General features: G+C 37.9%; 1 protein-coding gene across 1 annotated transcript in view; it reads left to right on the top strand.

The window, feature by feature from the left end:
* C2H3orf70 (chromosome 2 C3orf70 homolog) overlaps positions 1 to 25,288 on the top strand; it is an 82,765-nt gene that overhangs the window by 1,030 nt on the left and 56,447 nt on the right. The window lies entirely within an intron of this gene.

Below are 25,288 nucleotides of genomic sequence, written 5' to 3'. Positions count from 1 at the left end.
AATGAGCGAAAGTAAGCTTAATAATCTTAAACCAATTTACAAAAGCCAGAACCAAATGGTCTAAACCCTGTCTTTGTGTTTATCCTCCTGCCTGTGATTTTTAAATAGATTAAACTTAAGTAGCCATTTAATTAGAATTTCACAATTTGATTAGCTAATAGTATTTGGACTATATCCGATGAATCATTCCTTTTAAGAAATATATTCTAAAGTTACTTTCCACATACATTTATAATAGAGGGCTTTGGAGTGCTTATTTAGGACATTTTCCAAGTGATCTTAAGTTAAAATGAATTTTTCTTTGTTGAGGAGAAAAAAAATAGCTGACAACCAGGGATGCAGTACATAACAAATCCTTATTTACATTAATCGAACATAAATGGATATTTTAAATCGAATTCATGAATTCAAGGATAGAGGATCATTTTCTTTACAAATTCTAGGCACATAGAACAGTATTGATTTTTGGTGTTCCATTTGCCGGTGGGCCAGTTTCTTCCTGTTTCTCATTATTCCTGTTGTGCTCAGATCTGTTCTCATTTGTTAATATAAAGCATTGCTTCACGGTGGGACAGGGTACCGAGTTGGAAGTAGCAACTCTAGGAAACCTGGGATATTGAGGTGCACAAGTAGAATCTGGACATTCATTCATTTCGTGGGAAAGTATAGAATCGTTGTGTAAAATGTGAGGAATATTCAAGATAGTCCAGGTTACTATCTGTCTTATTTTGACAGTGTCTTCTCTAAGCACATCGTTACTGATGGGAACCTGGCAGTCTTCATAGACAGCTTCTCCCTTCATTAGCCTTGACTCTTAAAATACTCTTCCTTATATGGAGCTGAAATCAGTTACTTTCTAACTTCTTTCTTCTGCTCCTATTTCTGCCTTATGAAATCATATAGAACAATCGAATCCTTTTTTAGATCATGGCTGTTTCAACTCTTCATGTATACGTAGCTGAATATACATACTAATTTCTTGCGCATATGGACTGTCTTCGCTCTGTATCCCTGGCCATTCTCACAATGTCTTTCCTGAAATAGGTTTAACAATAATGTTCATTGAATGACTGAATGAAGCTAGTGATCATCTTTCTCTTAAGGCATTGCTTTGTCCTATTTATAAATTTCCAGTCCCTTCTGCCTTTCCTTTTATGGAATAGTATCCAGGCTCCTAAGCATCTTGGTTGTTCTCTTCTGAACATGTGCCAAGGTGGTTTTGATCTTTTGAAGACTGTGGCCCCTAGAAAGGTAGACAATATTCCAGTTGTGGTCTGATCAGTCTAGAGTTGAACAAGACCACTACCTCCCATGTTCGAGATACTACTACTGCTGCAGCTAGCATCACATTAGCTTTTCTGATATCTTCATCACATACTGAGCTTGCTGCTGTCAGATTGAACTAAGCTTACCATCAAAGCCATTGAGCTTTTTTTTTTTAAACACATGACAAGCCACTGTTTGCCCATCTCACAGTTACATATATATATATATATTTGGACACAGATACTGATCCCTTAGATATCTTTTCCTATTGAATTTCATTTCATTAGAGTTAGCCTAATTTTGTGTGTGTGTGTTTTTAGATCCTGGCTCTTTCTTAATATATTTATAAGCTGTTTCTCCTAGGTTCATGTCATCCCCACACTGCATACCAACAGTAGTACAGTACATCTTCATTAAAGTTATTGATAACATTGTTGAACAAGAGAAAGCAAGAGATAGAGTCCTGAAGCTTGTGGGTAGAACCGCCCTTCAGGTTGATAGCAATTCATTAATGAGCACTTGTTAGTTATGATTGGTCAAACAATTACCTAGCCTCCTAGTTGCACTGTTATCCATCTTATATTTATCTTGTATATGGGTGTAATGAAAACCTGGTCAAATACCTTGTTAAAATCCTTTCAACACACTGTTTTTACTGCCTCTTTTTGATCTGTGACCTATCTGTACATACACTCTTTAAAAAAAAAAACCAAACAAGAAATTAGATTAATCTGGTAAAACTCAGGTTGATTCCACAAATGGTCACCATTTTCTTTTCCAAATGGTTAGAAACTGTTTTAAAATAAATAATCTGAATTTAGAAAAGGATTGACGTCAAGTATACTGGACTGTCGTTGGCAGTTGTTTCTGTCTTTTAAAAAATCAGGACTACAGTTATTTGTTCTTTTCCAGTCTTTGGCAATCCTCCGGTTCTCCACACTTCCTCCACTGGCAGCAGTTCAGTGATCCCATTCACTAAAAGCTTGACTTCATTTAAAGCAGCTGGTGCTCTGTTACAGTCTCCTCAATTATACTGGGCATTAATTCTACCTTTTCTAGCCCAAAATAAGCAGAGTTAACATATTTGAAAAGTTCTCCTTTCCTTTTTGGTATTCATGGAGTTTACAGTATCAGTCCTAAGCAGAATTCCTTTAATTCTGTTGAACATATATTGAGCCCTTCTCTTTATGAGACATTATTTTAGAAACTCAGAATACAAATATGAATACAGCTGGACCATAGTGGATCCAATATGGACCATTATGGACCTTATATGCAGAGTCTAAGGACACAATCATACTGTATTCACTTTTTTTTTTTTTTTTTTTTTTTTTTTTTTGAGACAGAGTCTCGCTCTTGTTGCCCAGGCTGGAGTGTAGTGGTGCAATCTCTGCTCACTGCAACCTCCACCTCCCGGGTTTAAGTGATTCTCCTGCCTCAGCCTCCCAAGTAGCTGGAATTACAGGCATGTACCACCATGCCTGGCTAATTTTGTATTTTTAGTAGAGACGAGGTTTCACCATATTGGCCAGGCTGGTCTCAAACTCCTGATCTCAGGTGATCTGCTCACCTCAGCTTCCCAAAGTGCTGGGATTACAGGCATGAGCCACCACGCCCAGCCCATACTGTATTTATTTTTGTAATTCTTTTAAAATCACAAATGATAGAAGTGAGAAAACTGTCAGTTTGTTTGCCAAATCTGAGAATACTAAAATGAGAGGATTATCCCGATGCTTGAAAAAGGTAGATTCAAAACAAGGAAGTTCAGTTTTATGTGGTTGATTTTAATCTTGTGAAATGTATAGACTTATAAAATAGAAAAAGCTTTAAAATATATATATGTCCATAAAAGACATAAAGCACGTATACATTCACAGATTCAGTGCTCGATGCATTATCAAAGGAAATGACTAGTGTATTTGGGTAATGCTGCATTTTCGAGGATGTTGTCTGGGAGGAAAGCATCATGTGTTCTGTTGGTATCACTGTCAAAAATAGATTATTAAGCCGAATTAACCATGAATGTGAATGTGTAACTTAATTTTTCCCAGTAAGGAGTGATATTGGCTTGAATTAACGAGTGAAGGTTTTCAAGAGGCGTTTTAAGAGAGAAAAAAATACATGGCTTGGCTAGAGAAGAGGGATGGGAAAGAAATCATATGTAGGTATTGTAAAGTAGAATTCTGTGGCTACTTAGAATACTTAGAAAGAATAAGAAATTAGATTGGTGGAGGTGGAGATAAGTCAGTGTATTTGACAGATATTTGAGGTGAAATCTGTAGGGTTGATTAAATGTGGTTGGGAAGGGAGGGGAAGATTGTTACAGTTAACTTCTAGAATTCTGCTTTATGCAGCTGTGGATGGAGGTGCCATTCACTAACAACAATAAAATACTGGGTAACTAGGATTTGGAGGAAGGTCATGAATCCAGTTTTGGATCTGCTGAATTTAAGCTGCCTTTGTCCTCACATGGTGTTGTCAGTAGGCAGTTAGATATAGGGATGTAGAACTCAGGGGAGAGGTCCGGGCCGGAAATAATATGGAAGTAATTTACTTACTTATAGGTTGCAGTTGTAGCTGTGATGAAGCATGAGCACCATGGTAGAGACTGTAGCATGAGAAGTAAAGAAAACCATTAAACTTTCCCTTTACAACACCAGAGTGTTTTCTTTTAGGACATCAGAGTCTGGGTACAAGAAGATAAGCTGGCAGAGGAGTCTAAGAAGAGATGGCTAGAGAAGAAAAATCTGGAAAATACGGTATTGCAGAAGCCAAGGGAAATTAATGTTGTAAGAAAGGGTATGAAGATGAAACCAGTTTTCAGCAGGCTAATTATTAGATATTGGTAAAATACACAAAAGTGATTTTCATTATTATGGAGAAGAGGGTGAAAGGTTTAGTCTTGCAACAGTGACTTCAGGAATATACTTAATTGAAGCATTAGTCAAAGCTGTTGGAGGCTCTCAAGGCAAAAGAGAACAGAGTGTTAGGAGCTAAGAGTTAGGACACAGAGATAATTGTTAATATTTACTGAGTGATTACTTTGTGCCAGAATAAGCTTATTATGCTGAGCACTTAATAGCCAATTATGTAATTATGTCCATTTCACAGTTGAGGAACAAGGCTTAGAGCTTTTCCATGAGCACATAGTAAGGAGGGGAGCCTGGATTCGGATCTAGGTCTGTTTGGTTCTACACCTGGACTCTTAACCATCATTGCACTGTAGAGCAATTTAAAATTAGTGAGCAGAACCAACAGAGCTCAGTTCCATTAAAGCCAATGATGGGGAAAGTTTTTAAGAAATGGGTGGCAAGTTGTATCAGTTGCAGTAGTTAAATCCAGAAGAATGAGAACTGTAAAGAGGTCACTGTATGTGATAGGAAATGACATTCAAGTTAAGGGTTAAGGAAGAGAAAGTGATTAGAAGGTGACAGGTGGGGCTGAGTGGGTGGATGTGGTATGACGTAGGTGCTACCAGCAAAACTGAGTTGGCTTAAGAAAATCACATAATAGATAAGCTCAGTTTTCTGTAGAAGACATCTTAAAAGATTCTGTTTCAGGTTGAAAGCAGGAAGAGTGGGACTTGATGTAGTCTAATAGATGATATTAGCATATCTAAAGGAAGACTGTCACAGCAAAAGGTAGATGGGCAGCATAGAAATAGAGAAAAATGGGAGTTGGAGAGGCAGAATTTGGGAGTGCTTTTCAAGACTGTTGAGAGAAGGTGGTGTGCTGCCTAGAGAGTTTAATATCTCTGGTCCTTGTGGCTGCGCTGTCCCAGCAAATGTTTGGTTATACATTTGGCTTCTTATTTATAGATTTCCTGTAGGGAGAGGAGGAGTTGATTAGAGGGTTCAACTGTCAGGACCTTGGGGCAGATATACTTTTTTCGTCAGTAAATTAGCATTGTGGTTTTGTGTTATTCTATTTGTTCTGTTTTCCTACTTGTACAACTCTAGGAAAACTCACAAAATCAGGTTCTGACTTCAATGGGAAAATGCCATCTGGTTTTCCTAAAGGACTTCTGATTCATATCAATAACAATAGCTACAAAAAATGTGTTTAAGGAGTTTGACGAATGAAAACTAGCAACAACACCACAAAATAAGGAACGGTAATTTGGTTGGAAAAGTCAACTAAAGTTTTTTTCTAAAAATGAGGGTTCTAACCTTGCCTAGTGGTTGAAGGAAGAGGATACAGATTTTAAGAGGAGAGGTGTGAGGTGAAGTTCTGAGTGAGTTTCCTCAAAGCGCTTCCAGAGGTAGAGAACGCTGATAGGTTCTTCCAGAGATAAGAGAAAGCTGATAGGTTCCTCCAGAGATAGAGAACGCTGATAGGTTCTTCCAGAGATAAGAGAAAGCTGATAGGTTCCTCCAGAGATAGAGAACGCTGATAGGTTCTTCCAGGTTAAGAGAAAGCTGATAGGTTCCTCCAGAGATAGAGAACGCTGATAGGTTCTTCCAGGTTAAGAGAAAGCTGATAGGTTCTTCTAGAGATAGAGAATGCTGATAAGTGTCTTTCTGTGTAGCTGGTGCTTCAATGATGGATGCACATAAACTTCAGCAATAACAAATAACATACATCATGGCTATGTACAGGCACATAACTTTTTGTAATCTTTTTGCATGTACTTGCTCATTTAAAGGTCACAACAGTCTTATGAAATAGGTACTGTTACTATCCTCATTTTTAAGATTAGGAAATTTGCCCAAGGTCACGTGTAGTACCCCCAGCTGCCTGTGGCAAATGTATATCAAAATCTTACAGACCAGCTGGCAACCAGGGCTGTCGGTTTCTCGGTTCCACTGAAGGTATAGTAAGGATGATTTCAGCTGTTTTAAATTCCTTTTGGAACTAGCATGTTGAGAATGCTTTCTGATGTTAAGAGAAGGGCAATTATATGCAGTATGAATATTTTTGGAAAGGTTGTGAACTCTATAAAACCATGCTTTAGAAAACATTTAATAATGTTTTTGAATAAAATTAAAAAATATAAAGAAGCAAAAAAGACTAGGCAGTTTTTATTATTTGTATGATATGAAGCTTCAGTCATGTCATATCCTCAACTAATCTCTGACTGGCACAAGCCATTTTTAGATTTGCATACCTACCATTAATTATTACTGGCTTCCAGGCCTGTTGAACTTAGAGATTTAAACCACATGGCTTTTGAGGGCCTTTCTATAATTTCCCACATTACAAAATCCTCACTTCATCCGAATTTGTTCTCTCATGTTATAGATCTCATTAATTACAGGAAAGAATGTTTCCAGGGAAATTGTGTTGTTAATTCCAAATCAATATAGGAACACATGCCTTTGGCAACCAAAAGTTGTCTGGTAGAGGATTTGTTTTCTTAAAAAAATAAGGAATCGTATATACATAGAATGTGGAAGGCAGAGTATAGTCCAACAAAGAACATCTGCATTTGAACTGAGTCTTACTGTTTGCAGGGTGACTGGGTAGATTACTGAACCTCCTGCAGCTTCCGTGTACTCTTCTGAAAAATAGGAATGACAATTCTATTTCATCCAGGCACGGTGGTGGGTGCCTGTAGTGCCAGTTACTCGGGACCGCTTTGGCCCAGGAGCAACATCGCGAGACCCCCGTCTCTTAAAGAAATCCTACCTCACAGAGTTGTTGTGAAGATTAAATGACGTATTGTGGCCTGGTGCGGTGGCTCATGCCTGTAATCCCAGCAGTTTGGGAGGCCAAGGCAGGTGGATCACCTGAGGTCAGGAGTTCAAGACCAGCCTGGCCAACATGGCAAAACCTTGTCTGTATTGAAAATACAAAAATTAGCCATGCGTGGTGGTACATGCACGTAATCCCAGGTACTTGGGAGGCTGAGGCACAAGAATTGCTTGACCCTGGGAGGTGGAGGTTGCAGTGATTCGAGATTGCGCCACTGCACTCCGCCTGGGCAGCAGATTGAGACTGTGTCCCAAAAATAAATAAATAAATACACTATATATTGCAAGCAAAGTACTTAGTGCAAGTATTCAGTAAATGAAAGGATCAGCCCCTCCTCCAAAAAAAGCAAAAAGCAGTGGAAATACTAGGTATTGTAGATGCCCTGATGGTAGGCACTGGAGTCAGACTTCACGTTTGAATGGGCTGTGCCTACTTAATAGTTATGTGGTTTGGGAAAGTTACTTAACCTGTTTTTCAGTTTTCACATCGTTAATATGGGGATAATAGAATCAGCTGCATGGTGTTGTGATTGTCAAAGTCCACAGTTGTTTTCCCCCTTCCTCAGATGTCCTCGTTAATCCGGAATCTCCTCTGTGTCCCTACTGATTTGTTCAATTAAACACTGAAAAACAACAAAGAATAAAAATACATGTTGTGAATATTACACTTAGAATTTTTTTATTGCTCTCATTATGGAAAGTAATAGTTCCTATGTGATGATTGCTTTTTTTAAAAATCATGAAATCTTATGTTTTGCTCCATTTCTCACACCCCAGCTTCATCCTATTTTCCTCCATTGTTAAGCAATGGACAGCTCTGGTTAATCAAATATACCAAATAATAGAGAGCTATCATATATATCAAACATGGGTTAACAAGTTTCAAAAGATTCAAATATTATAAAGCTTATCCTATGTTAAAGTGAAACTGAACATATTCAACTTTGGTGCTTTAGAAGTCTCATCAGTGTGTACTGAAAAATGGCAAGAGTGCTAGTTAATAGAGGAGTCTTGGTTGCTAGAATGCTGGTCCTGTAAACTTAATTGCAGTCTTTGCAAGTTATTTTACTCACAATCACAGGATTTTTCCTTTGCTTTTCTCTTATTCTTGAATTTTCTGATATTTTAAAAGTATTTTGTAAGCATACTGCCAATAATGTGTAATATCTGGAGTGTCAACAATGTATAATACCAACACCTCCCTCCCCCAGCTGTATCTGTACAATGCCTTCCCAAGTAGGACAAATTCTTTAACCTCACTAGTGCTTATTTGTCCATTTAAAACTGGATGTTTTGGTGTAATACAGATGTACTTCTGTATATCTCTATCTCATTTTAATAGATGTTTAGTGAAATAAAAGCACTAAGAATATAACCATTTGGTATTTCATGGAAAATTCTATCTGTTGGACTCATTTACTTTATCTTTCCCTTTTTCTAACTACACACTCTCTTCCTCTCTCACTTTTTTCCCCCAATACATTTAGAAGAAAGTTGGAGACATCATGATACTTCATATGAAAATATATCAGTATGCCAAAGAAAGAGAAATATATCAGTCTGCCTGTCTTAAGAATGAGGACATTTTTCTATGTAACCATAATACTATACTCACACCTAAGATAATTAACAGTAATTCAGTCTACCATAGTTTTCTTAATTGTAAAGAAAATGACTTTAAAAAATCCAGGGTTCAATGAAGATTCATATATCGCATTTCATTGTTAGATAACTTTAGCCTCTTTTAATGACTCTGAACCAATCACTTTTTTTTGATGACTTGAATTTTTTGAAGAGTCCAAGTTAACTGTTCGTAGAATGCCCTATATTCTGAATTTGCCTAATTGTTTCATCGTGATTAGATTTACGTTAAACACTTTTTGTCACGTTATTACGTGGGTGATATTGTGCCCTTCTCACAGCATCACATGAGAAAACATATCATAGGCCGGGCGCGGTGGCTCAAACCTGTAATCCCAGCACTTTGGGAGGCCGAGACAGACGGATCACGAGGTCAGGAGATCGAGACCATCCTGGCTAACACGGTGAAACCCCGTCTCTACTAAAAAATATAAAAAACTAGCCGGGCGGGGTGGCGGGCGCCTGTAGTCCCAGCTGCTCGGGAGGCTGAGGCAGGAGAATGGCGTAAACCCGGCAGGCGGAGCTTGCAGTGAGCTGAGATCTGGCCACTGCACTCCAGCCTGGGCAACTCCAGAGCGAGACTCCATCTCAGAAAAAAAAAAAAAAAGAAAACGTATCACGTGTCTTGTTCTACCAAGGCTAAGGTGGTAACTGCCACATCTTTCCATTATAAAGATGCCTTTTGCTTTTTTTCCCTTTTGTTTTTAATCTGTGGGGTGATACTTTGATGCTGGGTGAATAGTCTGTTCCCTAACAAACTTTAACCTAGTGATTTGAGTATTGGCTGAAGATCCTCGCATACGTCACTTATTACATTGGTGGTTGCAAAACAGTGATGTTCACATTTCGTCATTCCTTCTACCATTTGATGATGTCTTTTATAAGGAAGAGGTTCTCTAACTGTACCCCATCTTTCTCCTGTTACTATAGACAAATTAATTCTTTGTTTTTGAGCAGAGTTTCGCTGTGTCACCCAGGCTGGAGTGCAGTGCGTGATCTCGCCTCACTGCAGCCTCTGCTTCTCAGGGTCAAGCAGTCCTTCCACCTCAGCCTCCAAGTAGCTGGGGCCACAGAAGCATGCCACCATGCCTGGCTTATTTTATTTTTGTAGAGAGGGAATTTCACTGTGTTGTCCAGGCTGGTCTCAAACTTGTGACCTCAAGCGATGCCTGCCTTGGCCTCCCCAAGTGCTGGGATTACAGGTGTGAGCCACTGTGCCCAGCCAAATTGATTATTTTTTTTTCAATATGTTTTAATCAAGTATTATAATTCTTTTTAATGTTCAAATTGTCTTTAAATTTGGCCAGTGAGAATGCCTGCAAGCCGGCTTCTGTGTCTTTTTAATATATCTCAACTTTTTTTTGAGCATTTCCCAGTTTTCTGGCACAAGATGTCCCAGGTTACCTAATAATTTCCCTGCCCCAGATCAGAAATTTTTCCAAGGAACCCGAGTTCCTTTTCATGAGAAATGGTATGGAAACCATTATCTGGATTTTGAGTCTGCTTATCTTTATTAAGAGATTATTGCATTTAGGACTTTTCAGTGGACAAATTTAGGAAATTTGTGTGTGTGTATCCTTTGCATTTCCCCACTGCATACTTGTACTTCTCTTGTCAGTAAAACCCTGGTTTCTAATATATCGTAATACTCACTAACCTATTCTTCATTTCTATAATTTTATTCTCAGAATGTTATATAAGTGGAAACATAGAGTATGTAACCTTTTGGATTGGCTTTTTAAATTCAACATAACTCTCTGGAGATCCATCAGGTTGTTGGATATATCAATGGTTTGTTCCTTTTTATTGCTGAGTAGTATTCCATGGTATATATGTACCACAGTTTAACTTTTCACCTATTGAAGGACATCTAAGTTGTTTTCAGTGTTTAGTTATTATAAATAAATCTGCTATAAACATTTATGTACAATTTTCTAGTTGAACATAGTCTTCATTTCTCTGGTATAAATGTTCAAGAGTGCAATTGCTAGGCTGTATGGTAGTTACGTTTTTTCGTTTTTTTTTTTTTTTTTTTTAAGAAACTGCCACACTGTTTTCCAGAGAGTCTATTCCATTTTACATTCCCATTAGCAGTGTATAACTGGCCTAGCTTCACCGTATGCTCACCAGCATTTGGTATTGTCACTGTCTTTGTTTTAGGCATTCTGATAGCTTTTGTCTTAGTGAGTCCAGGCTGCTATAACAAAGTACAAGAGACTGGGTGGCTTATAAACAACAGAAGTTTATTCCTCGCAGTTCTAGATGCTGGAAGACTGAGATAAGGGTGCCAGCATCGTTGGGTTCTGGCAAGGGTTGTCTTCTGGGTTCTAGATTGCTGATTTCTCACCATATCCTCACTTGATGGAAAGAGGGATACCGCACTTTCTGGGGTCTTTTTCTTTCTTTTTTTTTGAGACGGAGTCTCACTCTGTTGCCCAGGCTGGAGTGCAGTGGCAAGATCTCGGGTCACTGCAGCCGCCGCCTCCTGGGTTCAAGTGATTCTCCTGCGTCAGCCTTCCAAGTAGCTGGGATTATAGGTGTGGGTCACCATGCCTGGCTAATTTTTGTATTTTTTTTTTTTTTTTTTTCTGTAGAGATGGGGTTTCACCATGATGGCCAGGCAGGTCTCAAACTCCTGGACTCAAGTGATCCATCCGCCTGGGCTTCCCAAGTGCTGAGATTCCAGGCGTGAGCCACCGCCTGGCCCTGGCGTCTTTTTTATAAGGGCTCTAAACCCATTCATGAGGGCTCTACCCTCAAGACCTATAATTACTTCCCAAAGGCCCCTCTTCCCTAAGACCCTCACATTGAGGATTAGGATTTCAACATATGAATTTTAGGGGACAAACATGCAGCCACAACAGGTGTGTATTGATGACTCATTTTGGTTTTAATTTGCATTCACCTAATATCTAATGTTCATGTGCTTATTTGCCATTTATATATCCTCTGTAGTGAAATGTCTGTTCATGTCTTTTTTCCTTTTCTAATTGGATTTTTTAAACTGAGTTTTGAGAGTTCTTTATTACAGCTACTAGACTTTTGTCTAGTGGTTTGCAAATATTTTCTCCATAGTTTATCTTTTCGTCCTCTTAGCAGAGGCTTCCCCCATGTTTATTTATATGCCAAAAAACTGCATAATGAGTTTATAGTTGACCCTTGAACAACATCGGTTTGAACTGCGTGAGTCCACTTATGATGGGGTTTTACAACCAAACATGGATTGCAAATACAGTATTCCCAGGGTGTGAAACCCATGAGTACTGAGGGCTAACTGTGGGACTTGAGTATGTTCAGGTGGGGGTTCTGAAACCAATCTGATGTGTATACTGAGAGATGACTGTGTATAATTTGGTAAGTTAACAGACACTTTTGAGATACAAAATTTTAAATTTTGATGGAGTCCAATTTATCAGTGTTTTCCTTTTATGGATTGTGCTTTATTGATGCTTTTAAGAACTCTTTGCCAAGCTTGAGATTTCAAATATTTTAATTTTTTTCTAAAATTTTTATAGTTTTAAGTTTCATATTTAATTCCATTATTCATTATGAGTAATTTTTTATAAGGTGTGGCTTAGATCACAATTCACTTCTTTGCCTATGGATGTCCAGTTGCTCCAGCACCATTTGTTGAAAGATTATCATTCCACCATTAAGCTGCTGTTATACCTTTGTTAAAAATCATATTGTGTGGGTCTTATTTCTGGGCTTTCTGTTTTGTCCCACTGGTTTTCATGTCTCTTCTTCTGCCAGTACCATACAATCTTGCCTACTATAGCTGTATAAGAAGTCTTTAAGTTGGGTAGACTGGTTTATTTTTTTATTTTTATTTATTTTTATTTTTGGAGACAGTCTTGTTCTGTCACCCAGGCTGGAGTGCAGTGGTGTGATCTTGGCTCACTGCAACATCTGCCTCCTGGGTTCAAGCAATTATCCTGTCTCAGCCTCCTGAGTAGCTGGGATTACAGGCATGCACCACCATACCCAGCTAATTTTTGTATTTTTGGTAGAAACGGGGTTTCACCATGTTGGCCAGGCTGGTCTCAAACTTCTGACCCCTGGTGATCTGCCCGCTTTGGCCTCCCAAAGTGCTGGGTTTACAGGTGTGAGCCACCGAGCCTGGCTGGGTAGACTGATTTTTTCCCACTTTTTCTTTCGTCATCGTTGTCTTCTTTCTTGCTCTTTCTTCTTCGTCTTCTCCTCCTTCTCCCTCTCCCTTTCTCCTCCTTCTGCTCCTCCTCCCTCCTCATCCTCTCTTCTCCTCCTCCTTCCCCTCCCCTTCCCTCTCCCTCTCCTTTTTTGACACAGGGTCTCACTGTCACCTGGAATGCAGCAGTGTGATCATAGGTCATTGCAGCCTCTACCACTTGGGCTCAAATGATCCTCCTGCTTCAGCCACTCAAGTAGCTGGAACTACAGGCGTATGCCACCATGTCCAGCTAATTTAAAAATTTTTTCTGTAGACACACAGTCTTAACTATTTTAACTTCTGGCCTTAAACAGTCCTCTCGCCTTGGCCTCTCACAGTGTTGGGATTACAGGTGTGAGTCACTCTGCCCAGCCAAATCTTTCACCTTTAAGTATAATGTTAGCAGTAGATGTTTTGTAGATGTTCTTTGTCAAGTTGAGGAAGTTCCTCCTCTATTCCTATTTTCTGAGAGGTTTTAAAAAAAATCTTGAATGGGTATTAAGTTTGTCAGATGCTTTTTAAAAATCAATTGATGGGATCATGTAATTTTTCCTCATTAACCTGTTAATGTGGTAGATTATATTGATTTATTTTCAAGTATTGAACCAGCCTTGCATCCATGGAATAAACTCCACTTGATAAAGGGTAATTATTTTAATGTATTGTTGAATTCTATTGGCTAATAGTTTGTTAAATATTTTTATGTCTATATTTATGACAGGTATTGGTCATAGTTTTTGTTTTGTTTTGTTTTGTTTTACTGTCTGGTTTTGGTGTCCAGTATTAGTAACTTCATACAATGAATTAGAAAGTTTTTCCCCTTCTGTTTTCTCGATGAAAATGTGCAGAACTGATATTAAATTTTCTTTAAACATTTGGTAGAATGCTCCTGTAAAACCATCTGGGCCTGGGGATTTCTTTTTTTTTTTTTTTTTTTTTTTTGAGTTTAAAAATTACTAATTCAATTTTCTTGTTATTATAGGGCTATTCAAATAATTACCAAGGGATGAGTGTAGATTATTGGCATTTTTTCAGGAATTGGTTTATTTCATTTTGAGTTGTCAAATTTATGCTTGTAGAGTTGTTAATAGTAGTTCCTTATACTTTTGTTGTCTCCATGGTGTGTAATGACATCCTCTGCTTCATTCCTGATACTGGTAATTTGTGTCATTTGTCTTTATTCTTTGTCTGTCTTGTTAGAGGTTTGTTAGGTTCATTGACCTTAAAAGAGGTAGCTCTTTGTTTCATTGATTTTCTTTCTGTCAGTTTTTCTGTTTAATATGTCTTTGATTTCTGCTCTCATCTTTATTATGCTCTTCTTTCTGCTCACTTTGGGTTTATTTTGTGCTTCTTTTTCTAGCTTCTTGATGGTGAGAGCTTAGATTACTGATTTGAGGCTTTTATTCTTTCTAATGTATGCGTTTGTTACTGTAAAAATTCCTTTCAGCACTGCTTTAGCTGTGTGTCATACATTTTTATGTGTTTTATTTTCATTTTCTTTCAGTTCCGTGTAACTTTTGATTTCCCTCAAAACTTCCTTTCTGACCATGGATTATTCCAAGTGCTTGGAGATTTTTCTAACTTTTTACTAATTGGTTTCTAGCTTGATTCTACTTTGTATGATTTTAATTATTTTGAAATTGTTGAGGTTTGTTTTATGGCCCAGGATATGGGTCAAGTGTCATGGACACCTGGAAAGAATGGGTATGCTGCTGTTGTTGGATGAAGTGTTCTATAAATGTCTTTTAAATCCTGTTTATTGATTTTGTTGTTGAGTTCTTCTACATCCTTGCTTATTTTCTGTCTGTATGTTCTGTCAATTGTTGAAAGAGGGTGTATTAGTTTGTTTTCACGCAGCTGATAAAGACATACTTGAGACTGGGCAATTTACAAAAGAAAGAGGCTTAACTGGACTTACAGTTCCACATGTCTGGGAAGCCTCACAATCATGGCGGAAGGCAAGGAGGAGCCAGTCACATCTTATGTGGATGGCAGTGGACAACGAGAGGAGTGCTTATGCAGGGAAACTCCCCTTTTTATAACCATCAGATGTTGTGAGACTTATTCACTACCACGAGAACAGCACGGGAAAGACATTCAATTACCTTCCACCAGGTCCCTCCTACAAAATGTGGGAATTCAAGATGAGATTTAGGTGGGGACACAACCAAACCATATCAGAGGGGTTCACATAAATTGTGGGTTTGTCCTCTTCAGTCTGTTAGTTTACCCACAGATATTTGTAGGGTTTTTTTGTTTTGTTTTGTTTTTTTGTTTTTGAGACAGAGTTTTGCTCTGTCACCCAGGCTGGAGTGCAGTGGCACAATCTTGGCTCACTGTAACCTCCACCTCCTGGGTTCAGGCAATTCTCCTGCCTTCCTCCTGAGTAGCTGGGATTACAGGCATGCACCACCACACCTGGCTAATTTTTGTGTTTTTAGTAGAGACGGGGTTTCTCCATTTTGGCCAGGCTGGTCTCGAACTCCTGACCTCAGGTGATCCACCCACCTCGGCCTCTCAAAGTGCTGGGATTACAGGCGTGAGCCACCATGCCCGGCCAGATATTTGTAGTTCTTTTGTCTGATGCATACACATTTAGGATTGCTGATACCTTGTTAAACTGACCCTTTTTTCATTATCTGATGTCCCTCTCTTTATCTGGTAATTTTCTTTTCTCTGAAGTTGACTTTAGTGATATTAATATAGCCATAACTGCTTTCTTTTGGTTAATGTTCCCGTGATGTATCTTTTCCTTCCTTTTTATTTTCAACCTCACTATACTGTTAAATTTGTAGTAAGTTTCTTGTACACAGCATATGTTTTGTCCTGCATTGCAAGCCATTCTGCTAATCTCTTTTAATTAATGTTTTTAGACCATTTACATTTTATGTGATTATTGATGAGTTATAGATTATGTCTGCCATTTTATATTTTATTTTGTTTTTTCTCATTGTTTTTTATTTTTCTTTTTTCTGCCTTCTTGTGATTTATGTGAACATTTTTTTGAATTCCATTTTGATTTATCTCTGATATTTTTGAATGTCTTCTTTGTGTATCTTTTAAAAATTCAATTTAATTTTTTATTGACACATTTGTATATATTTATGGGATGCATGTGATATTTTGTTACATGCATAGAATGTGTGATCAAGTCAGGGTAGTTTGGATATTCATCACTTTTAGTATTTATCATTTCTATGTGTTGGGAACATTTCAAGTTCTCTGTTTCAATTATTTTGAAATATGCAATACATTGTCATTAGCTATAGTCACCCTACTTTGCTATCAAACATCAGAGATTTTCCCTTTGATCTAATGTATGTTTGTACCCATTAACCAACTTCTACTCAACCCCTCCCCACATCTTTCCCAGCCTCTGGCTAATTTTTGTATTATTATTTTTTAGTAGAGACGGGGTTTCGTCATGTTGGCCAGGCTGGTCTTGAACTCCTGGCCTCAGGTGTTCTGCCTGCCTCAGCCTCCCAAAATGCTGGGATTACAGGTGTGAGCCACCGCGCCCAGCCCAGTTCTTTGTTGTTCTTGTTTTTGCCGAGATTATTTCTTGTCCGAGGCATTCTCCATTTTCATTTGCTTCAAGTGTGTTTGCAGTTGCTCACTGAAGCATTTTTTCTTTCATGGTTGCTTTAAATTTATTGTCAAATCATTCTAACATCTCTGTCATCTCAGTATTTGGCATCTGTTGATTGTTATTTTTCATTTAGTTTGAGTTCTCCCTGGTTTGTTGTTATGACAAATGATTTTCAATTAAAATCTGAACATTTTTCCATTATATGAAGAGACTCTGAATCTTAATTAAATAAGATCTTTTGTTTTTACTGACTTTTTTGGGATACCATTCTGGCAGGGGAAGGGGCTGTGCCCTCATTATTGCCAGGTGGAGAGAGAAGTCCATATTTCACACTCATCCTCCATGGACACGCTGAAGATGAGGATCCTTGGTATCTCTGGGTGGGAGTGGGAGTTTTTGCTCTCCCTTAGGCCTCCACTGACACCACAGTGGGGGGCCCCAGTACCACTGAGTCCTGACTTCTGCGAGGCCTCTGACACTTCCTGGCTAGAGTGTTGAGGTACCTTTTTAGAGCCTTTCAAGGATGGAAGTTCATCTTTCGCCCCAGCTCTCAGCCTTTACTGGTTTGGATTGGGGTAAAGTACACAGTTTTTTCTCCTCTGATGTTTGGCTGGAGTAGAGCAGTTATTCTCTAAAAGTTTTTTTTGTCATTTTAGGTTGCTCCTTCCCCTGGTCCCTTGGCTAGAGAGAGCAGGCATTTGTTAGAGCTTCTTTTGTCTGCTGCCATTTGTATTTCCTGATCGACAGCTTTTTTAGCCCCACATCTGGCAAACAGGAGGAGAAAAAGACACGCAAGAAAACACCAGGGAACTCACTACCATGTGGTTGCTTGGGCCCCAAGGTCCCTAGTTGGTCAGGCTTCTTCTCCCCACCTTTCAGTCTGTTTCTGTTTGTTTTAAATGTAATGTCTAAGGTTTTTAGCTGTACTTAGTGGGGAAGAATAGGGAAAAGTATCTATTCCATTTTCCTGGAAATATTAGTCTCCATCTTTTTTATTTGACTTTAATTTTTGAATAGGTAAACATTTTCATGGTTCAAAAGTCACACTATTTGGTGTTATTGTCACCAGAATAAAAAGTCAACCTATATAAAAAAGAATACTAAAAAAGTTTCATTGGTATCTCAATACCTTCTACTGCATTTGAATCTGTCTCCTCTAAATATATATATATATGTATGTATGTATTTTTTTTCTTTTTCTTTTTGAGACAGAGTCTGACTCTATCACCCAGGCTGGAGTGCAGTGGCACAATCATAGCTCACTGCAGTCTTGTACTCCTGGGCTCAAGCCATCCTCCCACCTCAGCCTCCTGAGTAGCTGGAACTATGGGCATGCGCCACCAAACCCAGCTAATTTTTCTATTTTTTTTGTAGAGATGGGATTTCACCATGTTGCCCAGAATGGTCTTGACCTCCTGAGCTCAAGCGATCCGCCCACCTCAGCCTCCCAAAGTGCTGGGATTACAGGTGGCTTCTTTCTCGTTTCTTTGTGCTTGCATGCTACTTTGTTGCATATATATGTAATAGATGTGTTTTGTTTTTGTTTTTGTTTTTGTTTTGAGACAACTCTCACTCTGTCACCCAGGCTGGAGTGCAGTAGCGTGATCTGGGCTCACTGCATGCAGCCTCCATGGGGGTTCAAGGGATTCTCCTGTCTCAGCCTCCCAAGTAGCTATGATTCAGGTGTGCACCATGCCCGGCTAATTTTTTTGTATTTTAGTAGGGACAGGGTTTTGCTGTGTTGGCCAGGCTGGTCTCAAACTCCTGACCTCAGATGATCCACCCGCCTCGGCCTCCCAAAGTGCTGGGATTACAGGCATGAGCCACCATGCCTGGCCTGTGTTAATAGGTTTTTTAACCAATTTCTTATTGCTGAGCATTTTGTTTGTTTCTCATATTTTACTTTTACAAATAATGTTGCAATGACTAACTTGTGCATCTGTTGTCAAGATATATTTGTGGAGGTACATCTTTAAAGTCCTAGAAGTGGGATTGCTGGATCAAATGATAAATACATCTGTAGTTTTATTAGATATTGCCAAATTCTGTTTCATATGGGTTGTACCATTTGCCCTCCCACCAGCAACATATAAGAATGCCTATTTTCTCATAGCTTCAGCAACAGAGTGTATTGTCAAGCTTTTGAGTTTTTGCCAATGGTTATAAGTGAGAAATGGTATCTCAGTGGTTTTAATTTACATTTCTCATATTATGAATGAAGTTGAGCATATTTTTGTTTTTAACTGTCCTTCAAAGATATTTTCACTGTGTAACACTATAATAGACTTCCAGTATATCGAAGATCATACCACCATCTTCTGGATTTCTTTGTTGCTGTGAAGAAGTCAGCTGTCAGTTGTCATTCTTTTGAAAGTTATCTGTCTCTTTTGCCATTCCTTGGAAAGTTATCTGTCTCTTTTTTCTCTAGCTGCCTTTTAGGTAGTATCTTTGTTTTTGGAGTTCTACATTTCTCTGTGTGTCTATACTGGAATTCTTTTTATGTATCCTTTTTAGAGTTAATTTAGCTTCTTCAATCTGTGGATTGATGTCCTTCATCAATTTTAGAAAATACCTCACCACCCACTCTTCAAATACTGTCCTTTCCCCATTCTCATTGTCTTCTTCTTCTGGAACTTTGATTAGGTATGTATTATATGTTTTCACTTTGTCATTCATTTTTTAACCTTTATTTTATATTGTCTGTTTCATATTGAATCTCTTTGTCACTCTATACTGCCTTCTGGAGAATTTCTTCAGCTCTGCCTTCCACTTTCTTCACAGATCTGAACAAAGTAAAGTGGAAGGCATAGCTGAAGAAATTGTCCAGAAGGCAATATAGAGTGCGTTAAATTAATTAAATTAATGCATTGAGTTTTTAATCTTTTTTTTAGTATTTTACAGATCTTCTATTTGATTCTTTTCAAATAGTCATTTTGAAAAAGACTTCCTCATTTTTAATAGTTGCTTGTTTTTACTCATATCTTCACTTTCTTTTATTTCTGTGAATACAAGAAACATATTTTATGTTCTGTTTCTGATAGTTCCAATATTTGAATCTCTACAGATCCGATTCTACTGGATTTTACTAAACGCCTTGCTCATTTGTATGTTTTGCAATTTTTAACTGTGAGCTCCAGTTTATCCCATGGAATGTTACCCCATGGAATTGCTTCAGATCAGATTTGCTTTTGCTTTCTCCAGATGCCTAGGGACATTATTACTACAGGATTGCTTTAGACTAAACAAATAGCTTGACATATCTGGACCAGCCTGGAAGTCCGAAGTTTGGCTGGAATCTGTGGAAGGACAGCTTTTGCTTGTGAATTACAATTTTTCCTCCCATCTTTCCTTGTGTGTCCTCAGTTTAAGCTATGTGAAACCCCTGTAGGAGTTGGTTTATTTGTAATTTACTCTTACACTGATGTGAATCTTTTGGAGAGGTTTTTTTTTGTTTTGTTTTGTTTTTTTTTTTAAATAATATCTGTAGTAAGCCTTAAGCTTTATTTCATGAACCCTGAGCTTCTAAAAGGTTACAGAAACCAAAAAGCTAAAGTTTGCCTATCCCAGCAAATATCCTCAAAGTAAACATTTTGCTCAATTTTCCACTTGCTTTTCTGAATTTCTACCTTTACTTGGGTTTCTGCCTGAATATTCCTTATTTTTGTCAGTTCATCAATGTAGTGAGGAATATCAAAATTTTTTCTAGCATTTTTCAGTTTCAGAAGGATTGTTCAGGTTGCCTGGTATACCATTTGGTCAGAAAAAAAGTCTGTTAAAAAATCCTACTATGTTGTATGTCCCTTTTATAAAAGTTGCTTCAAAGCTTTTTTTGAACAACGTGGAATATAAGTATATGTACATATGAATTCAGTATAATAAGAGGCAATAAATATATTAATGCTCTGTTTAACCGGATGTCAGACTTCAGGCAAACTCTATTATAACAAGATATTATCACTTGGTTACTTTTTGTTGAGTGGTAAGCACCTCCGTTCAAAACACTGGAGAAATGATCACCTAGTCATAGACCTCTGATGGTTAACATACAGGTTAAATTACAACAGCTTCTGTAGAATTAGTTTGATTTGGCTAAGGTGGATATTCATTTAGTTGTTTACTGTTTTTAGACTGCACCCTTTAAGAATTACATTTTAAGCCATAATGAATACCACTTCACACCAACTAGAATGGCAGTAATCAGAAAGAAAGATAACAAGTGTTGGTGAGGATGTGGACAGATTAGAACCCTCATGCATTGTTGGTGGGAATATAAAATGGTGTAACCACTTTGGAAAACAGTTTGGCAGTTACTCAAAATGTTAAACATAGAGTTACCATATGACTTAGCAGTTCTACTCCTAGATAACCCAAAATAAATGAAACATATGTCCATAAAAAAACTTGTGTACAAATGTTTATAGCAGCATTAATCATAACGCCAAAAAGTGGAAAGAACCCAAACCATCCAGCCTGGGCAACTGAGCGAGACTCTGTCTCAAAAAAAAAAAAAAAAAAAAAAATTGTATGAAGAATACTTTATAGCCCAGACTGGAGAGCAATAGTGGGATCTCAGCTCACTGCAAGCTCTGCCTCCCAGGTTCATGCCGTTCTCCCGCCTCAGCCTCCCGAGTAGTTGGGACTACAGGCGCCTGCCACCATGCCCGGCTAATTTTGTTTTTGTATTTTTAGTAGAGACAGGGTTTCACCGTGTTAGCCAGGATGGTCTCGATCTTCTGACCTCATAATCCACCCGCCTCGGCCTCTCAAAATGCTGGGATTACAGGCATGAGCCACTGCACCTGGCCAATATATTTATTTTTAGCCCAAACTTCAAAGTATTTTTATAGGATGAATTTGTGATATAATTACAAAACATGAAATAATTTTCTAGGAAGAAAAGGAAACAGGAAAAATAGAAAGAAGTAATACTGTTTAACCTTAATTTAAAGGGTTATATTTCAAGAGGTATACTGGAACAGAAAGAAGGCTGGTTGTTATTTTAGTTGCTTATTTTGAGAATATCTCTAAGCCAAAATGTCAGTGATTGTTTATCTTTGATTATTTAACCATAGTGAAAATATTACTTATGCTTTAGTCTATTTATGGCTTTACTTTTTGGATGTTATGATACTTATCGCTTTACAATCTGCTCTTAATTCAAAATGATATGAATAAGCATGTTATAAGTTTATTTTGTTTGAATATAAATATTTTGGTAATGGGACAACTTTAACATTGCCTTCTATTATTAAAAAGTCAAGAAACAACAGATGTTGGTGAAGCTGCGGAGAAAAGGGAATGCTCCTACACTGTTGGTGGAAATTAGTTCAGTCACTGCAGAAAGCAGCTGGGAGATTTCTCAAAGAACTGAAAATAGTACTACCATTTGACCCAGCAGTCCCACTGTTGGGTATATACCCAAAGGAAAAAAGACATATGCACTCGTATGTTCACCACAGCACTATTCACGATAGCAAAGACATGGAATCGACTTACGTGTGCCCATCAGTGGTGGAGTGAATAAAGAAAATGTGGTACGTACCCACATGGAATTCTGTGTAGCCGTAAAAAAGAACAAAATTATGTTTTCTTCAGCAACATACATGTAGCTGGAGGCCATTATCCTAAGTGAGTGAATGCAAAAACTAGAAAACCAAATACCACATGTTCTCACTTACAAGTGGGAGCTAAACAATGCGAACACATGGACTTGAACATGGGAACAGTAGACGCTGTGGACTTCTAGAGGGCAGACGAAGGGGGCCAGGACTGAAAAACTATCTGTTGGGGACTGTGTTTACTACCTGGGTGCAGTATACCCACATTGCCATCCTGCACATAGATACCCTGTATCTAAAATAAAAGCTGTAATTTAAAAAGTCATGGCTAATGTATTTAATAGTATCTGTCTTTGACTCACAGAAAAAAAATTAATAATTTAAAATTTATGTGCATAGAAACTTTTAAAGAGAAATAGGTAATTGAATTTTTAAAATTATGATCAACATGCTGGGCACTCAAGGAATATTTGTTATTAATTATTAAACTCAGATATTATTATTAATCACTTGATTAAATCCATGCATTCATGGTGTGATAGAAATTACCGCTAAGTTCTCTAGAACTTAGGAAAGAAAGCACCTTGAGATCATCTGTTTCACAGTTTTTCAAATTATGCTAAGATAGAATTTCATAGAAGGAAATTCATAGTGAAAGTGACCTGTGCTGGGTCCCCCATTCTGCTTCAATCAGGCATCTGTTTATCTGTTTTACATAAAATGAGGAAACTGAAGAAATCATCAACATTATCATAAAACAAAGTTAGGTTTTTCTGGACTAAGTAGCCTTCAAGGTTAATCAGGTACGAATCCATTTATTTTCAGAGAAGGAGTTAGAAAACTCAAAAACTTCTCTGATTTCATGAGGTTTTTTCTTTTTTTTTTCTGAAACAGTCTCGCTCTGTAGCCCCGGCAGGAGTGCAGTGGTGCGATAGCTCACTGCAACCTCTGCTTCTGGGGTTCAGGTGAGTCTCCTGCCTCAGCCTCTCAAGTAGATGGGATTACAGGCATGTGCCACCATGCCTGGCTAATTTTTAGATTTAAAGTAGAGACGGCGTTTCACCATGTTGGCCAGACTGGCCTTGAACTCCTGACCTCAGGTGATCCACTGGCCTCGCCTCCCAAAGTGCTGGGATTACAGCCGTGAGCCACCGTTTTTCACTTTTTACCTGGTGGTTTTGTTATGTTATAAAAGCGCTCACTAAAGTCTTCAGGGCTGATACCATTTAAAGAATCTATGCTGTGTCAGTGAGGACCATTGTCAGGTTTCAAGCAGCTGTTAACTGTCTAAAAAACAGCATTATTATATGTCATATTAAATTAATGTTGCCAATTTGATGATTATTGGCTTGTTGCTTGTGTATTTGAAAATTAATTTCTGCTTTGCAGTTGTATAAGAACTATAAGCATAAGAGGTTTATGCTTATCTTTGTGTTTGTTTTAGTGAATACACACTAATGAAAAAATTGAAGCTGATCTTGAGGGGAAAATCTGGTCCTGTAACCTTAACTCATAAAAGTTGTTTTTCAACATCTCAATTTTTTAAAGCTGTTGTATCTACTCTAGATTGTTCACATGTTGATTATATGGATTTGCTTTTTTTGAGGGAGTCAGTTTACTCGGACATTAAGAAAACAAATAGTGGCCGGTCGTGGTGGCTCACATCTGTAATCCCATTACTTTGAGAGGCTGAGGCGGTGGATCACCTGAGGTCAGGAGTTCGAGACCAGCCTGGCCAACATGGGGAAACCTCGTCTCCACTAAAAATGCAAAAATTAGCTGGGCATGGTGGCACGCGCCTGTAATCCCAGCTACTCTGGAGGCTGAGGCAGGAGAATTGCTTGAACCCCAGAAGCGGAGATTGCGGTGAACTAAGATCACGTCACTGCACTCCATCCTGGGCGACAAGAATGAGACTCCGTCTCAAAAAATAATAATAATTTTTTTAAAAAATGAATGTCTAGGTCTTAGTTCCTTTCTTAAGCTAATCTATATGTCTTCTCAGGGAATTAGAAATTAGACTTTTTCTTAAAAGTTGAGATAAAATTATAAGAACTTTACAGTTCTGCAGTAACAGTTTTTCAGTAACACCTTATTTATCTTATTTTTAGGCCCAGTCTTTAAACTGATTAATATCTTCCCAACTGTTAGCTTATTTTAGTTCTGTCGAAATGAATTAGTGTTTTTTTACTTTTACTTTTTCATCCTATGGTTCTAGATAGACAGCCCAAAATGATACTCAGGCATATAAAAGGGACCTCTTACAGGAGGCAGTGGAAAGACAGTTTCAGATTTTCCTGGATATGAGATAAGGGAATTGGGGAATATCAGTAGAAAAGATGGAAAACAGATAACTGGAGATCTTTGCTGAGACAGTAAAGTGGATTTTTAAAAAGCTGTAGAATCTCCTTTGGGGATTCAAATGTGAAGATTTTGAATAATATTTTTATCGTGTGATTATCATTGCAGTAAGGGAATGGACAAGTGATTTCTTGCATGTTTAAAATTTGTCAGCAGGCTGTACCTTCTCTCCAGGGCCTGTTTTGTGGCCATACAACAGCAGTTGGAGAGGTCCCACTCTTAGAAGGGCCATGTGGTCTCTAAGTTTTGAACAAGAGGCCAGCATTTTCGTTTTGCACTAGGACCCAGAAATGATGGGGTCAGTCCTATTTTTTCCCATGAATGTTTCACTTAAAGCAAAGAAACCCATGTCCTTAATGTAAATGAAGATAATATCTGTTTCTTGGGTTGTTTATGATAAGATGAATTAAAACATGTGGAAGTTGGAGTTTGAGTCTCCTCAGTATGCATTGTAACTTTCTGTTTTTTATATTACTTCTCAGGTATTTCTTCCTGGCTGCTTGTGTCTAGAGGCACCCAGGGAAACTATTTGGGACTCTGTACTGACAGTAATGATGCTGTTCTATATCTGTTTTGTCATATATCCCTGAATTTCACTTGTCTGAGAAGACAGATCCTTCAGTCTGTGACTGACATCCTTTTCTATCATCTTACAACAACTTCTCTAGGCTATTTTACCTAGGAAATGGGCCTAGAGCTTTTAGCTGTCATAAGTTATTAGCTATACAAAGACATTGGCAGCTTGAACTTAGACACTATATCATTGATAGTTGTTAAATTCAAGAGACCAATTAAGTTAAAGAGCAGGCTAGAAATTATATATAAAAAACCGCTTAGAAAAGTTGAACATTATAGAATGGTTAGCAATTTATCATTTTTACCTTCTTTTTTTCATCGACATCCTGTTGTACTGCCATGATCCTTTTCTTTTTTAAAAAGTCAGGCTTATTAAGTGTAAGTTATATACAGTACAATTCACACATTTTTATTT

The sequence above is a fragment of the Macaca nemestrina genome, chromosome 2 (assembly GCF_043159975.1).
Source record: "Macaca nemestrina isolate mMacNem1 chromosome 2, mMacNem.hap1, whole genome shotgun sequence".
Taxonomy (NCBI): Eukaryota; Metazoa; Chordata; class Mammalia; order Primates; family Cercopithecidae; genus Macaca; species Macaca nemestrina.
Note: the sequence above shows the minus strand (reverse complement) of the source record. Positions and strands in the feature narration are given on the sequence as shown.